General features: G+C 38.5%; 1 protein-coding gene and 1 long non-coding RNA gene across 2 annotated transcripts in view; one reads left to right on the top strand and one right to left on the bottom strand.

Moving 5' to 3' along the window:
* The window catches only part of LOC143903369 (uncharacterized), a 31,306-nt gene extending 27,359 nt beyond the window's left edge, over positions 1-3,947 (bottom strand). Inside the window, exon 1 of the mRNA XM_077416914.1 lies at positions 3,165-3,947. The gene's annotated coding sequence lies outside the window, so the exon portion shown is untranslated. The remainder of the gene's footprint in view (positions 1-3,164) is intronic.
* The window catches only part of LOC143903406 (uncharacterized), a 274,617-nt gene that overhangs the window by 48,188 nt on the left and 212,549 nt on the right, over positions 1-13,880 (top strand). The gene's annotated exons all lie outside the window — the stretch shown is intronic.

Here is a 13,880-nt window from a genome sequence, read left to right as displayed (position 1 = left end):
GACGAAATCTTCGAAGTTCTCAATATTAACTTAATAGAAATGCACAATTTAAACGATAACGCTCAGAGTAATCCGTTTAGATTTTATTGTCAAAATTTTACAGAATGGAACTTTTATTAAGAATCATGTAAACATTAATTACTTTGTTATTAAAACAATTATATTGCCAAATATCAACAAATATCGACGTTATATTATCGTAACTTTTTATTTAACATCTGCGGAAATAACTATTCGCGAAACGATGTTCTCACTGTAAGTCTGACGAATCCGGGCACTGCTTCGCCAGTTCAAAGACGTAAGCAAAAGCATAGCACTCGAGAATATGTACTCGCGATTATATTTTGCTCTTGTCCCGGAACGAGTTTCACGGTGTACGCGATAAGGCGATTGGATCATCCACTCAACGCGGTCGCCTTCCGTAGGCACGTTGTCATTCTAACGGAAGCGGGACCAAGTGTAGATCAGTGTAATTTGCGAGTTATCGCCACAAGTGAACAAAGAGCATCGATTTAGATTAGAAAAGTAACGGGTAATTTTTGCGTGCGCGCCGTTAAACGCGCCTTTTAAACGATCTAGATAAGATAAAGAGAGAGACATTTCCACGTATTCGCACGTTTCACTTAACTCCTGCTCGACCGCAGTGTTTCACCACTAAGAAAATATTCCAGCATATTCTGTTCCAAGACTCGGTTATTTTTGTCTTTACCTAAGATCTAATTTATTTAGAAAACAATAATATTTTCTAAAAATTGCTAAGTCGCAAAGATAATAATCTAGTTTCGCACTAAGAAAATTTAATGCGCAGGTGTTTTTCTTAACAGATCAATACGACGTGACTGTCATGTGAGAGAGTTGGATTTAAGAATGCAGAATCCTTAATCGAATTTTTCATTTACACTTTGCCGCCATGGTTAGGTCAGGGTCTTAGGCTCCATTCGGAATCGAACAAAAAAGATAATACGCGTATTTGTCACGACTCTCGGTACTTCCCGCATGACTTGTAAAGGGTGGCAGTGTAGTGGCGGCAAAAAGGCGTTAAGTCAGATCACGACCCTGTGACGACGACGAGCCACGCCGGAAGGGGTTAATATGCAAATGAGGCGCGACACGACGCTTAGGTCGGTACGCATAAAAGATTTGCCAGTTGCACTCATGCAAATCTAATTTTTGCGTATCACTAGATCAGAGATGACACAATGGGATATTTCAGCAATAATGCATATTTGTTATGTAACCACAAAAAATACAAATAAGTCAACATAAAGAGAAATAATATGTAAATGCAGGTAACCCTCGAATAACACGATTAATTGGTTCCGTGTTACTGAAAACCGTGTTATTCGAGATAGGATTCATACAATTTTGGAGATCGCGTTCCGTGCTATTGAAATTCGTTCAATTAAAAACATCCAGATCCATATAAAATTGGTTCTAAAGGATTATTTTTTAAAAATATTTTTAAAGTTGTCACAATTTTTTACCGTGTTCAATTGAGCTTTATGTTCTACGTGAAGATGAAAGATTTTGTTAACGTTATTAAAAATGAAAACGTGTTAAAATTACTAAAAGTTTAGTTCTTGCTTAAAAATTTATGACCAAAAATCGTCGTGAAATTTTAAACAATAATTAACATTTCTTAATTCGATGATGGAATAGAAGTTTTGTGGTAAATAAGGTGATTGAACTATGGATTGAAAAATCTGTAGTTCAACTTATGTTAAATATCCTATTGTGAATCCGTTTACGCTATTATCTTACTTCATGCGAGAACATCTCAATGTCCTCTTTAACTCTCGTATTTAACTTACCAAAATAAAGATGCGTCCCTGAGCATCACGCAACTCGTCGCGCCAGTGTACGCGTGCACGTGCATGAGCGATGAATCGGAGCGGGAGAAAGATTGGAGACGACGGAGAGAGAGAGAGGAAGAAGAAAGAGAAAGAGAAGATGCGCGATTCTCTTCTCGGACCTCTCTCTCTCTCTCTCTCTCTCTCTCTTTCTCTCTCTCTCTCTCTCTCTTTCTCTCTCTCTCTCTCTCTCTCTCTCTCTCTCTCTCTTTTTCGAGCATAAAGCTCGCTCCGGATATACAAGTGGGTAATAACCGTATGAAAGGGTAACAAAGGTGGCTGACACACCGCGGTCGACGTAAAGAGCAGCGGGCAAGGGTATGGGCGCGGGCAAGGGAATAGCAATAAATATATTTTGACATGGGAGAGCCTCGCCGACGGTCTTATGCATAATAATTGTAACGGCCATCTCTCTCTCGCGCTTGCACGGCACGACACGTACGCACAACGTACGCACGCGGGCAAGACGTCGTCGCTCTTATGGCCCCTTTTGTGTTGCCGAATTACGGTACTGGCTAGCAGTAGGCAAATATTATAGCAACAGGCGGAGACGAGGGGTAACGATAATGTTTTCATTTGATGACGACTAACCTCGACTAACCGCACGTGAGATCGCATGTTGGGGAGAGGGTCCCCCCCTATCTGCCCCCTCCTCGGGCTATCGCGAAAGCGCGTAAGCCATAGGAGCTTCCCCGCGCAGAATTTACGAATGCGCATTTTAAATAGGCTATAGTATTATGTACATGAATAATCAATTACCATAAAAATTTAAGAATTTATATATAAGAAATAGAGCAAAAACGCAATGTGAATCCTAAGTCTTTACGTATTTGTATAATACTTTGGGGAATTATTTCTTCCGCAATAGAATAACGATTTGATATAACCCAATTCAATCACGGAAATAATAAATAAATGATGTATTGAAGAAGAAAAGAAAATTATCAGGAGGTCTGTTGTAACGCTATTTCCGCGCGATTTCATAATGAATATCTACAGAATCAGGAGCTGGAGACTTTAATGCTCGACGCGATGTACACTGACAGAGATTTAAATGTAAGCTCATTGGTATTGTCCATGTCGCGTATTGTGCGTATAACGAGGTTTATCGATATCTTTGTTATCTTATCTTGTAAAAGACATTGCGTAAATAACTAAAACGGCATCATAACCGTTTTTGACAATAATATTGATCAGTAGTGATGGAATATCATTAATACACATCATTAATTATAAATACATTAAAACGTTATTAATACAATCTCTGTAGACTATCGAAATGTAAAATGTAAAATGTAAAATAAGATGACTCACCTCACTCAAATAAATTGGAAATCCACGCAAATGTCAGTCCCGTTTTTCGGATCACTAAGTTAACAAATAAGTATAGTGTTCTCGCCGAAGCAACTGTTCCGATTCGCTTATATGTTACACATCTCTCGTTCCCAGGAAACGTTCTGTTTGCTCTTATTATGCCGATTATGCCTCTCTTCGATCACATTGCTCCAATTATTTGACGCTTGAATTCGAAGAAAGTCGTTTCTTCCGTATAATAGCCGGTGATTTTCTTGAAAGCTTCGCTGTACCCAATCAATTTTGTTCTGCATAGACTGCCACCGGCGTTGTCATGCCGGTCGTTTCGATTCCACCGACTGAACTATACAATTTCGATCGATCGTAATTCACGCACTTCCTCGTCCGATATTTATTCTATTCCTTTACTCTCTCTCTCTCTCTCTCTCTCTCTCTCTCTCTCTTTCCTCTCCTTCTTTTCTACTTCCCCCGTTGTTTTCTCGCGATTTTTTCCTTCACCTCTTTTCCTTCTCGGTCGCTGCTCGTGGTCGTCTTTGTATACTCTCTCTCTCTCTCTCGCTCTCTCTCTCTTTTTCTCTCCCCCCTCTCCTTCTGTCTCTCTTGTGTGTGCACGTGTGACGGTGCGACTACGACGATGGACGAGAAAGGACTGGTGCTGTACGATCGCTCAGACCTGTTTGACTGCATCGGAGCGCCTGAGGAGAACCGTGCCGTACCGAAGGAACGATTTTCCTCCGTATAAGAGCCATCTGGGGAGCTGTTCTTATCCATCGGTTCACGCCTGTGCCTGGGCCCGCCAACGGCTCCGGTCCGGGCCCGATCGGTCGACCAATCGGTGTGCGCTGGTTCCCGGTACCTAGGCTGTCTAAGTGCCACCCATTTGTCCCCACTTGTAACCGGCTCCACCACTCTTGAAAGATCCCAACTACCGGCCCTCACCAACCGCAAATACCTGCTAACTCGTTCGTTGACTATACGAGTTGAATTTTATATATATGTTTAATATATATTTATGTATATATATATATATATATATATATATATAATACAATATGTGAACAAAGAGGTGGAAGAGAGAAAAAGAGGCATAGTAAGTTGTTATTTTGCACTTCCTGTACTATCTTTCTGTTTTCCTCTTTTCCTTTTATTGTTGTTAAATACATCAGGATTAAAAATTATTTTAATCATGCATTAATTAAAGTAAAGCGTTTAAATTAAAAATTTTTTTTAAATTTATTTGTGGATAAAATTACAAAATCTATTACACATCATGTTATTAATAAATAATAAAAGCAATAGTAAACATTTTATTTTAATTATCTGAATAGTTCAATATATATATGGAGAAATTGTTATAATTTTTATAAAGATATATATAATATTTATGATATATATTTCTTTATTTTTTCTTTTTTTCTTATAAGTGTGAATAAGTATAATTTTTCTGTTATTATTACGTTACGGACATCCAAACAATCACGCCAATGGATTTTCCACGTAATACGTTTTTTCCTGGTTGAAGTCATAGGTATTTTCAGTTTTCTCCAGTGTGGCGAATATTATGGCGGTTTCTCAAGCGCAGACGTTTCCTCGTAATTATTCGGAAAAAAATGCTCTTACGGCGCTCCAGAATCCGGCTGCGGGAAGACGAGTCTTTTTGCGACGCTCGCGGTTTGAGCAAAGGCCCCTTACGTCGCCGATACGGGCTTTATTTGCGTATGCTAAATGGTGCACGCACGTGGTTTCCACATTCTCCCGACGGCTAATCACACCGCAAATAATCGTGAGCACGCGGCGTGAATCCTTTAGTTTCCAGACGTACTTTACGACATGGCTTTGCCATTCGGAGCGGCTATATATTTTTCTTCTATCGTACCATGCAGTAGTTTGTAAAGACGGTTTAGACAAAAGATTTTTCGTGGAATTCACAAACTCTTAGTTGGGACCTTGTCTCCTATAGGCATGATTTGAAATTAAACGCAGCACTTTGACGGTGATTGTTGCTACATTGATTCGGGCGATCGGCTTTTTATAATCCTTTATTTATGTTATTTTCACATTGTCCTTATATTGTGTTACCTATCACAAAATCTTAATCCGGTATTATTAAAGCGGGACCCTAAATATTATATATAAGCTGTTATTTTTGTGATGTTATTTTTACAACTGCTCTGTATTCGTTATTGTAATAAAAAGTTTCGAAATAATTGAAATTTTGACAACTTTATCGCGATGTGTAAATAAGTCAAAACTGCCTGCGACCGAGCGTCGAAGCGATCGTCATTAGGGAGATACATTCTCTTTCTTTAGAAACGTCGGGATCTCTCGACGATGCGACGCGACCATATTAAAGATCCAGCGGGTCACAAAGCGGCTGGTCGATCCAATAAAATGTCATGAGACGCACGAGGGCGAGGTCTGGTCGCAGTAGTGTGAGACAGGGTATACCGGCGCGGCGCTATAAATTAAGATGTGTCCACTCGTGGAAATTAAACCATAGAAACTGGTTTTGAACGTAAAACACATCTCATCCTCTTTTACTGCACGTAACTCTTTTTTTCTCCATTCCATTTTCTTTCTGTTTTATCTCTACCTTTTTCTCATCTCGCTATCGTTTTCTCTTCTTCTTTCTTACCTATTCATTCATATATCCTTGTACCTACGCCCTTTTTTATAATCATTTTTTGTATTTTTCTCGTCTTCTATTCACGCGTGATCTTCATTCTTCTTTTACATTCATACTCATCGATATATGAGTCCTGTATTATTCATTTCGCTTCGATTAACAACTGATTTTGTTTGCCAGAGGAGATAATAAACGAACATCTATAAAATTTCATTGTAAAGATGAATACGATGCTAACAAACAGCGAATGTGAATTTCTGTTATTAAAATTAGGGGAGATGTGTACGCCGTAACGAATGTGAGAATTTATACGCATCAATGTTCAATTCGCGTTCAGATTGATTTGTTCGTTAGGCAATACATCAAGTAAAATTAATGTATAATATTTAAGAAACATATTTTCACGTACACAGTTAATAATTTAATTATTTTATCTTGTGAAATAACAGAAAAAATAGGAGAATCGAATGAAGTCTTTTTGCAAATATGGGCGTGCCGGACGGCCATTAGTATTCTCAATTGTGCAAGTGACAAATGTAAAAAAAGTATTAGAAGATTATAATTACGTAAAGCTTGACGATTATATTGCACGGTAGACGTGAAAAATAAATTTTTTGCAGAAGATCGTATTCTTATTTCATATTGATCGTGATGCGTTGATGATCGTACAGTGATATTTCTTATAAAAAAAAACTGTTGTAAATCCGCCGATGTATGGCAACAAGAGAGGCACTGCAGACAACGTCAGATTCGTGATCAATTGGCCGCATATAATCCGGATGTATCTACGCGTTCGACCGTCCGTTCTTTTTTTTGTCTGTCGCAGTCGCGTCCTAGTATGAATGCTCGCTCATGCAGAAGCCTTTCTGGAGAAGGCAGATGGGACTAATATAGACTCCATTCTGCCCCGAAGATATGAACTCATTCTTTCGATGGTGTCGGAGCTGCCCATCGACACGGAAACAAATAAGATTTATCGTTCCGTGTATGTACTATGTCTCTGATCGCCCCTTGCCGCTGGAAAACGGTTGTGATAGTTTTCGTCTCGTATGGTTGTACGGAGATACTCACGCGTAAAAAACGAGGAAAACGTTGCGTTAGTCTATACGGTAGGCGTTAGATTTCAAGTATCGATTTGTAATTAAAATACGAAATGATGAAGTATTGAGATTATCCATTTAATTTAATTGTTTTACAGATAAATTTAATTAGAAAACAGAAACAAAAATGTGTACATTTGTATGCGATAAAATATTTTTTTATATTTTGTTTATTTTTTTATTTTTTATGACACATTTATACAACTAAATCTAAAGAAGGAATTTTGATCAATCTAATAAAATATTTATTTTTATTTTTAATTTGTATGTATTTATTAACGAGTGATGAAATTCTCTATAAGAATGTTATTCATATTCTCTAAGTATTCTCTATCGCATTTCTCTAAGAATGTTATTTATATTATTAATATTATCCACTGTCATAGTAAAGAATAAAGTTGTATGTTAAAAAAACATAAACTTTGTAGATTCAAAACCAAAGAATTGGCTATTCAGAAAAGTGTTCCACGTCTTAGGTATATACCTTTAATTCTTTTTAGTTACTTTTTAATCTTTACTCTTCTTCTTAAATAGATCTTTTGTTTTCTCAACCGATAATTTGTAAACTTTTTAGAATTAGGAGCTTAGAATATCTACACGTCAATTTTCAACCGATTTGAATAAAGTATCTTCTCACAGAGTAGATTGTGGTTATATAGATGAAAAAAGAAATGAAAAAGGATTAAATTTAAACGTATTAAATTTTGAGAAAAAAATGTCAAATGTAACGGATTTTTTTTGAAATCATTGGTATAAAACAAAGTTTTTGTCACTGGATTAATAAACTAGAAATGTTATATGTGTTAAAGGGATCCTGCAGCCGTGATTTACCGACATTATCGTTTTTAGATGGATCTTTTAATTGGCTTTATAAAATTGCAAAAATCTTTTACAGAATTAAAGTCCGCACAAAAATCTAGGGTGCCAAACGCGATTTTATATCAAAAACACCAAAAAATTAAAAATATTACTTATTGGGGCACATACACAGCTGTCACCTGACGACAATATTTGCTTAAAACACAAATTCTGCAGTTTATACATACAATGTTTATCATCCACCCTTGGGAAAACATGTAGGAATAATATCGTGCAAGTAGAAGTAAGATTCAATGTGATTCAAAAAAGATCCATTTAAAAATTATTTTAGTAAAGCAAATACGGATGCAGGATGACAAGAAGAGCAGCAACAGTAGTTGCCGGATCTTGCGTAATGGCGAGCAATCGAACAAAGACAGTTATTTCGTTAGACGAAGACAGATATAGGAAAAATAAAATTAGAAAGGTTGACATTATCGACATCGAGGAAATTTGCCTGTCACTGCAGGATCCTCTTAAAATAAATTGTAAAAATTAGAAAACCAAGGTATGTGTGGAAATCGAAGAAACTTTGAAAATACTTGAAATCAAGAGTAACTCTTTAGCATGTGATCAACAATTTAAATAATAGCGATTTAGAGTTAAATAATAGCTCATGTTTTTGCAAGATATATAACAGTATATGTTTATTCTAAATTTTAAAAAATGGTGAGGTTGAGAGATATTTAAAATGAAATGAAAATTAGTGAGATAGATTACAACATTTAGATTTATATACCATATTACTATTACGTACATTAATATACATATATTCTACATAATATATTCTCAGTTTTGTACAGTTTTTCAAGATCGTGCAGAGAAGTAATAACGCGGCGGCTTAAAGAATGATTCGCTACTTCATTCGCGCTCTAAAATACGGGCCCATTATTTCTGGAGCTACGTACATGCATTGCAGCTCATAAATCGCGGAGTGGTATATGCACTCGTAAACATAAAGTGCAAACGTATGTTTTTCACGATCGAGAGCCCACTAAAATCCCGGTGACAGTGATATCGGCTATCGCAGGACTCGGACAACGGGAACACTCGTAAACCTTTCTGCGCGCGGCGCACGAAATTCGCGTCACGATCGTATTTCCTGACTGGAATCGGCCGCCGTGTAAAAATACGATCCGCGATCAGACGTAAACGCGAATACCTGGAAATAAATTAGAGTAGAGAACTCTTACGGTCGCAATCCCGCAATAATTCTCGCGCAACGACCCAATTAAAAGAAAGAGAACAGTCGTATGTTCAAATCATTTCACGTAAATTTCAGATTTCGCAAATTCTTATACATTGGCAATCTAGCTTTTGTTCGAAGGTAATCGCGTTTTATTCGATCGGAATTAGTGTCGTTAAGCATAGCGTATAATCATTCAAATATGCTAATTTGTTTTTTTTTTTTTAATTTGATTATAATTTTTGCTTTTTGCTTTTAATAGCTTTTGCTTTTAATAGATTTTTTATACTCAGTCCGGTTATTTTTTACATCCACGAGTTAATCTGACTAATGTCGTTAATAAGAGATTACATTTGTAAATTCAGACTATCTGATAACTTTATTTATTTTATTTTATTTTATTTTTTTTTAAACGGAGAAGTATTACCGCCAAATAAGGCAGGTTCACGGAGAAGGTTGAAGTTAACGGTTTTACGAAAGCGCGATCGTACAACGCAGAATTTCTCGAGATAAGATGTATGATCGCTTCTAGCGGAGAGAGGCGCAACATAGGCTCTAATGTCCTTTCGTATTTGAGTCTGGATCCTATAGGATGATGCACTCAAGGAGACGCAGAGAGTGCTACGAAAGTCACGCTGCCTGAGAAATTGAGCTATGACATCGCTTGGCATGCGGCGCGGCGAAAAAATGGCGCGGCATTCGCGAGATTTCAGGAACGCGACGGCGATGCGGCGTGCTGAAGAGCGCCGTTTGCTATAGGACGCTTGGTCTCATTAATCGAAAACACGTGGAATGTCGTAAGAGCGAGCGAGCGAGCCCGGCCGTTTCTATACGTCGCAGTCGGCCGAGCAAACGGACGAGCGACGCGACGGCGTGCGAATCGTCGTCGCGTTGCTATAATCGATTACCGCGAGATTATTAAACTTAGTTGGCCTCGTCGAGCAAAGAAATCTCATCTTACGGCGCGAGGTCAAAGGGACACAGCCGAGACGACCGCGTGCGCCCCGTGAAAACTTGCAAAGCTGCATCTCCGAGTTAGGTAGAAGAAATACACCGTCGAGGAACAAATAGCGAAATAGAGACCACACATAAGTCCTATAATACCTTTCAGAGATTCTTAAAATTTCTTAGTCCCTTTAATATATGTATATGATCTTTGTGTAATTAATTTAGTAATCCCACTCAATCGGCTTGACAAATTCTACATTCTATTTGTTTCGCCTAAATGTATTAATCGAAAATTCAAGATTTTTACCAGAATTCTATTTTTAGGAATTTAAATCGGAAATAGCTTCATATATTGTGAATTTTACTAATTAACTATATTATACTATATTTCTCTACACTTATTTAATTATTTATATTAACTTTTTTGGCAACATATATTATAAGATCTCTTTGTCACACACGTATATACATATTCATGAAAAAAAATATCTTGGTTTCTCAACTGCGGTGCTATATTTGTTTGCACCTGGCAATTCCACGCACGGTAAATTACGCCGATAATCCGTAATTAGAAAAATCCGGTTCTCATAACGATGGAATGATCACAGTTGGTAATACTCGCAGAATAATTTCAACAATAGCGTAAAGACAACCGAGTTAGTCACGATTCATTTCGCACTGTGAGATCAATAATGTAAGATTGCAGAGTATAATAGTGTTTCGCGGAAATTCTGAAGATATAGCGAGCGATTAGATTAACGACTGACGGCTAGCTTATACTTGAATGATTATTAATTTTTATGAGACTTTAGAAGTGTGGAATAACGACATGCATGAAGATTAGCATTTTGATATAAGTATCTAGTTAATAAACTATACATATCTATGCATCACAGATCAAGATATCACTAACAAAAATCTCGCTATTTTATCCTCCACCTGCCATTTGATAATAATCACGACTATATATAGGTACTATAATATTAGTGTATCTATATAGTATATATATAAAATATATTGATATACTAACAATAAGATATGCTAACAATATTATTAAATATAATATCGTTCAAAACGTATTTATTGCATTCTCGCTCAATGTCTGAAATTAATTTGTGAAATTCAAAAAGCCATTATTGAAAATATTTCATCTATACCCTTTCGAAGTGGATAACACTAAAAAAAAAGCAACCGTCAGATTGCGCACGGTGGCATATCGATTTCGCGCGGGTCGAGGTCGAGGGATTATTTCGAGCGGGAGAGCCGCGAGAGAGGAAACAGGATCTCGCGTACGCGCGTCCTTCGGCGAGGATTCTTCCGCGGGAAGGGCGTAGGCGAATCTTCGATCTCGAGAGGCGTTGGAAGTCAACCTCTCTCGGCATATACGAGCTCACGGGAACTGGGAGCATGACCGCGTATCTCGAATCTACTTTGTGTCCTTTCACAAAGCGAGGAAAGGTACAGGTACAGATACGCCCGCCTCTATCCGGAGGATGTACTTCTCAGTGATCTACAGTGCAACCGAGTCGAGAGAGAATCGCGATCTTTGGCAAATTCATGCGAGATTTTGCGGGCTCGCAAAACGTGTCTCACGGTATCGTTCACGAGATTTTACCGGCCAAATTTAAACTCTGGCGAAAAAGTCCTGCGATAAAGAAAAAATATTGTTTTTAATCACGTGATTGTTCTAACTATTATATGAGACATATTCATGAAGGAATGAAAATTTAAAAAATAGTAAAAAAATGAAAATATTGAAGTTTATTAAATGTAGATTTTTAAAGTAAGAGGTATACATTTTTAAAAAATTTGCTGCGTGAAAGCTTAGAATAATTATGGCTGTCTGTCAAGGATAGAAAAAAAAATAGAAGATTCAGAACATCTCTTTATACCATAATTTTTCATAACGCAAACACAATAAAGATTCGTATAGATCCTATATGCTCCCCACTGTTACTTACAAGCCTCAACTAACGAGTGCATATCGATCGGGTCTGAAGGAAAAAAAATCGTCAGGGTAGTCTCGGATATCGACGGGTGACGACCGGATGACGAATCAACAATCCGATCAGAGTCAGCCGATTAATGTCCGCCGAGTGTCTGAAGTGCCGGTGTCACAAGGTACCATGGGTAACCTAACTAGACTTCGACATCTGCCCGATTTGTCACGGGACGCTTTCCCTTGCGATATTTCAAGCAAGCCCAAAGATAGCAGCGGCAGCCACAGACTCGGGCGCGCTGTGAATAATTTCTGAATACCGCTAACGAGAGTCTAGTGGTGGATTCGGTCGAAGCCGCACTCTCGTAGACCGCGTCCAATCGCGCTGCCGCATCACGTCGCGACGATGGAAAACACTTCCGCGACGGTGAAAATCAAGCGGCTGCGGTACCCGCCGCGAATGTATCTCCCGCACCGTTTCGTGACAAACCTGGGAACGGTTTATTTCGCGTCTCCTCGAGGATCTCTATACGTCTCCGACTGAGAATTTTTATACGTCTTTTTATTCGATCCTCGGATAATTCACCGACAGCGGTTTACGCGGCGCGCATTTTTCTTCGCTCAGGAATCAGCTGAGTGAAAGTCCGGTCGTACTCCTCGACGTTCAAAGTCTCGATAAAAAAGTCGATCAAAGTATGACGAGGTACGGACACGTTACTCTGAATATATATACCTTCCAAATACTCTTCCCGACTTTCCAACACGGGAAACTTTGGCTCCGCGAATTTTTTAAACGTGTTTTAGTGGTTGATCTTGCTACAATATTGAAAGTCAAATTTTATCCCGAACAAGAACAAGATTTTCTTGTAGATGTGGCATCGGGCTTGAAACGTAATATATTAGTACATTAGATAGGAGGAACCTGGTATAGTTACCTAGTGACTATACCAGGTTTCTCCTATCTGAAATTTAATATTGTTTCTCTCATGGCTCATCGCCTATCACCCACTCGCAAACCCGGCCATATTTAATTACAGAAAATTATTCGACCTTTGTGTGAGCGAACCTTTCCACGCATTTGAGGACTTTACTCTCCGCGAGTGTAAAATAGAATAAAAATTTCTTTATACGAGCAAGAACGCCCAAATGAATATCGAATGACGATAATAGTCGCCGACTTCTTGCCGATTTAATGTCGACGACAAGAAGCAACGATCCATCTCGTCGGTGACGTGGTACCCCGCTGTCTAAATACGCTTAATGGATGACAACTATAAACTACCGCAGCAGCACATAACACGGAACCACGGAACGAATATCGTTCCGCACGATTAAACGCGCCCCTTTCCCCTCGCACGACGCTCGATCTCTCGCTGGAGCACTAGAACCCTCGTTGGTCGTTATCGTCGCGTCCGGTATCATCTGGATGTACCTACTCCGTAGATTCATCCTGCGTGATCGCTGATGGCGAGAGCTTGCGCTTGCATAAGTGATGGAAGTACGAAAGTATCTTCTATAAATCTTTAAGAATATTCAGAGTCGTACATCCATATAAAGCGATGAGAAATCACATGTATAGCAATAATTGCGTAAATTTGAAATATATGTGAACACTTATCTTCTTTTTACTTAAGCAAAAATACAAAAGCAGAGGATTATTTATTAACGAGATATTACTACTGCATCTTTTGGTCGTACTATATAAATGTATCAACATAATTTCTCATCTGAGCAATGACGAGATTTTGTCGACGAAGTTAGGCAATTCGCGATTGCGTTCCAAACATAATGGTAGCTAAACGTAGAGTTCGTTGCAATTGGCCTGGCCCTTTTGCGAGGTCCCTTTTATCCCGCAGGACAAAACCACAAGAGCCACAAATTTAACCGCACGGACGCGCGGCGTTGAACCGGCGACACATCGCTCGATAAATCTGCTTGGCGCGCTAACATTGAAAGTTGAATGAATGGCGTTACGGGCTGGCGAGCATGCTGAATGCAGGACGAGACCGGCTCGTTGACACGGTAGTCAAAATATTGGGGGAGTGCCGAATCGAATCTC

Source organism: Temnothorax americanus, unplaced genomic scaffold (assembly GCF_048541705.1).
Source record: "Temnothorax americanus isolate GAGA-0224 unplaced genomic scaffold, ASM4854170v1 Scaffold46, whole genome shotgun sequence".
NCBI classification, from domain to species: domain Eukaryota; kingdom Metazoa; phylum Arthropoda; class Insecta; order Hymenoptera; family Formicidae; genus Temnothorax; species Temnothorax americanus.
This window is presented reverse-complemented; position numbering and strand designations above follow the sequence as displayed.